We start from the raw sequence: 4559 nt of genomic DNA, 5'->3' as shown, positions 1-4559 counted from the left end.
AGGCTGGACGTTTCCAGAATAGTTCTGCCAATGACAAGGTACAGGCACAAGAGTCAGGCATTCAGAGAGGGGTTGGTTTACATTCCTAAGTCTGCACTGTATCCATGTATAGCTGAATAAACTCAACTGAGCACAGGCTGTTGAGTTTGCAAGGTCTCTTCTGTATTTCTCGAATGTTTTCATTATAACCTAAGTCATGCATTGGTGAGAAATATGGTTGTTTGTTTTGATTTTAAAGACAGGAAAATTTACTACACAGAATAATGGCTCTTATTTTTGCTTATCTTTGGGATGTAAGAGTCAGATAATCATTCAATAGTTAGGAAATTAGAAGTCCATCTAGGTATTATTTTGTTTTGGTCTATTTTCAATGTGAGTTTCAATAGCAAATACATGTACCTTCTTCTGGACCACAGTGCAAGTTTAAGGACCCAGGTACCTTCTAGAACTTCCTAAAGGTTACTACATCTTTATCCAAAAATTAGCAGCAGATATGGTATTCATCTTTGTAAACAGAAACTTGAAAGTCTTAGTTTAGAAAACAAATATGTAATTTGGGCCAACATTTTTTGGTGGTGTTTTGTTTTGTTTTGTTTTTCAAGACAGGGTTTCTCTGTATAACCCTGGCTTCCTGGAACTTACTCTGTAGACCAGGATGGCCTTGAACTCAAAAATCTGCCTGCCTCTGCCTTCCAAGTGCTGGGATTAAAGGTATGCACCACCACTGCCCAGCTTCAGGCCAACTTTTACAAGACTGGAACATAAACTTTTGATCTCAGAAATCAGATTATTAAAAAAAATAAATAGATCTGGGCAGTGGTATCATAAGCCTTAGACACCAGCACTTGCATGGATCTCTGTGAGTTCAAGGCTAGCCTGGTTTACAGAGCAAGTTCCAGGACAGCCAAAGCTACACAGTGAAACTCTGTCTCAACAAATAAATAGATAAATTAGATAGATAGATAGATAGATAGATAGATAGATAGATAGATAGATAGATAGATAGATAGATAGATAGATAGTTGAATGATTGGATGATAGAATGGTTGGATGGATGGATGATAGAATGGTTGGATGGATGGATGCATGGATGGATGCATGGATGGATGTATGGATGGATGCATGGATGGATGCATGGATGGATGTATGGATGGATGCATGGATGGATGAATGGATGGATGCATGGATGGATGGATGGATGGATGGATGGATGGATGGATGGATGGATGGATGAATCAGGTACTCTGTTATTCAGGCCAAATTTGAGAGGAAACAGCTAAAGTCATAGTCTGATGACTAACCCAGTGATTAATTGCTTTTTCAACATGTGGATTATCCTGGTGCCAAAAACTGTGGAACAATTGTCTAACAAACTGGAGAGTCCCTGATGTCAGCACTCATATTTTCTTTGGATTCCACTAGGCAATTATGCTTTACTTTCTAATGACTGAGTAAAATGGTATTGTGCCTTGGGGCACATTTTGATGAACTACAGTTGTGCTTTCAAAAATCTAAAAAATATATGCGCAAAGAAGCATATTGTCTAGAATAGTCATATTTAATCTTTATATTGGATTTTAGAGTATTACAAATATCTATCATGAAACTCTAAAAACATTTGCCATTGATAATACATCTGTTTATTAAGTAGTAGACATAAAATCTCAAAGTAAATATTTAATGTCTGGTTACTTTTACCCTGTGACTTGATACTTCATAATGGCTCCTCATGTTCAGTTCAATTTGTTATTTGTAGTAAGATGCTAAATGTATCCATTAAACAGATGTTATTTTTATTTTTCTTACATGACCCTTTATGAAATTCATCTATTATTTCCTGTATGACTTTTTAGCATGATTGAGATAATTGGGTTTCTGGACTTGCAGCAACATAAAATTGACTAGAAAATTAATTACTCTGTGAGTTTATATATGAGGACACACAATCTAATGTAACTACAACCATCTAGAATGTTCTATAGCATCAGGGAAGTCACTTGGTATGCAAGTGATGTTGGAACTACAGTGAACACTACTTAGGAGCTGGAGGCAGAAGGATTAGGAGTTTAAAACTTGACTACATAATGTATGAGGCATACACAACCCCAAAGGGGGTGACATGTAACAATAACAAAAAGGGCAGGAGGTGGGGCCCAGTTGGTAGGGTACAAACAAAGCTATGGGTTGCATCCCAACATATAATCTTGGTGTGGCATACATACCTGTAATCCCAACAGGAGGATCAGAAGTTCAAGGTCATCCTTAACTACATGAGGAGTTTGTGGTTATCCTGAGTTACATGAAAAAGAAAATTAGACAGCAGCCCCAGGCACCCAGAAAATACCAAGCACCACTCTATGTGCCACTACAAATATGTGATGAGGAGCAGGAAAGATAGCAGTGCACGCTCCAGGGACAGAAGTGGGACAGAAGTGATATAGCCATGGCTCATGTTGATGTCTGAAGCCCATGTTACCACCAAAGCCGATTTTGATGCACATATTCAGGGCTGCTGCCTGAAGCCATGTTCATGTCTGTGGGCAAGGGAGAGCTGGTCCCACCACTGGACAGTCCATAGAACTAAGCAGTGATATGGGTACAGGACAACGACCACTGACTGCATCACTGTCCTCAGCTGATGGCTTCTAATGAGGGTGTAGCTGGAAAAAGATTCATCCTTCCTTGGGGGCTGGCCACTAGGAATTTGACCATGCTCCAGTGAATATATGGACTACACAAAATGGCCTTGGGTTTGGGGGGTTTTGGGTGGTGGGGAGGAAGTGTCACAGGGGAAGGGAGGCAGCCAGCTGAGTGTGATTGGGAGCATGATGTGAGATTCCTAAATAATTAATAAAAAGTAATTAAAAGGAGAAAATGAGACACCACAGAACTTAAGGAAGTAAGAACTATTGATATGGAAATTCATTAACACTGAACCTCAACACTTTGATTTGTCTCAAAATCTAAAACTAACATGTGCCTAGCCTATTTCACTAAAGAGAAAAGCTGTATCGAATATAAGAATTTAGAATAAAAATTAAAATGATATTTAATTATCAGGGGCATCCTCAGATTGCTAAGGACATCATCAGTACTATTCATTACATAAATAGTACATTGTAAAAAAGATGACTATCTATTAGAGCTCTGAATTTCAGCTTACAATAACTGGCACTCTCGCCCACCCCTGCTCTAAATACAATTTTGTTTTTCCTCCTAAGAGTGGAGAAGCTTGTGTTCTCCTTTACAAGGTGAACACTACTATGAAACTGTCTTTCTATGTGGGCCTGGACCACAGTTCAAAGACCAGCTACTCAGAAAGCTAGCCTCAAATTTTCAAGGCATGACTCAACACTTTCTTTAAAAATGTAAAGGATTCAGAATATAATCCTCAGTGGTGGAACACTTGCCTAGTGTGCTCAAGGCCTAAGGTTTCACCCAATACCTAATAAGTGACATTCAGATTGCTCGTTGTGATCCAAAGGCCTCAAGATCTGGTTCCTGTCTTCACCTATTCCGTTTCAGAGTCCTGTCTTCAGTCGCTTACCCCTCCCCCCATGCTGGCTGCTCCTAAGCCCCCAACTGTTCTTCAAGGGCTTCCCCAGGCTGGACTCAGACACCTACATCCTTATCATTTTTATAATTATTTTTAGTTTGCATTCAAAGAAGTGTTTTGAAATGATACTTTCATACATGCACATCATACTGCATTCTCACTCTGCACCCTTCCTCCCTGTCCTCCCTGTCCCTCTCTCTGGCCTCCTCCTTCCCCACTACTACTCTCTAGTGACATGCTCATTGCACCCCACTGGTTCCCACACGCACAGGGTTTGCTCCAGTTGAAATTGTCCTGGTTTGTTTCCTAATTCACTGCTCCTTAGTAGAGGCGGTTGTCTCCATGGTGGGCAGGAGTCGATGGAACTCCCTCTTGCATCCTCTGAATAGTAAGTACTCACACAGCAGGCACTTGATAAATATTTGTTCAGTGAGAAAACAACTTCACTAGACATTTTCAATTTGCTTTAAAGGAACATCAAAAGTGTAAAGTGTTTTAAAGATGAAATTATGTATATTCATCCCTTTTGTGGAAATATGACTTTTGTCACACTGTAAAATTATAAAATGATGTGTTCTCCCAAAACTTTATAGGAATGAAAATATTTTTCAATAAGATTACTATTAAATATGCAAAAGGCTTCACACTAGTAAAAACAGCAGTGATTTTCAAAACCAAGCTTGACAGAATGTGACTCTTCTCAAGAAAACAGACCAAGAGAAGACAGAGGGCAGAAGTAAGATGGCAGTGCAGATGCGTGCTTTCACTTCGACAGTCTTTTTGAAATAGATGAGGATAAAGCACATTACATTGCTAAGTTCCCCGCTTAGCTTGCATCCATCAACAACTAATTAAATGTTTCCTGAACCTGTTGGCTTGAGAAACTCAAGCAATGCTTTGCTTCCCTACTGGGAGGCAGTCATTCTCCGTCTCTGGTGCAAAATACTTTCTGACTTCAGTTCTCTTTTTTTGGTTTTGGTTTTGTTTTGTTTGGTTTGGTTTT

This window comes from Mastomys coucha, unplaced genomic scaffold, assembly GCF_008632895.1.
Source record: "Mastomys coucha isolate ucsf_1 unplaced genomic scaffold, UCSF_Mcou_1 pScaffold14, whole genome shotgun sequence".
Taxonomy (NCBI): domain Eukaryota; kingdom Metazoa; phylum Chordata; class Mammalia; order Rodentia; family Muridae; genus Mastomys; species Mastomys coucha.
This window is presented reverse-complemented; position numbering follows the sequence as displayed.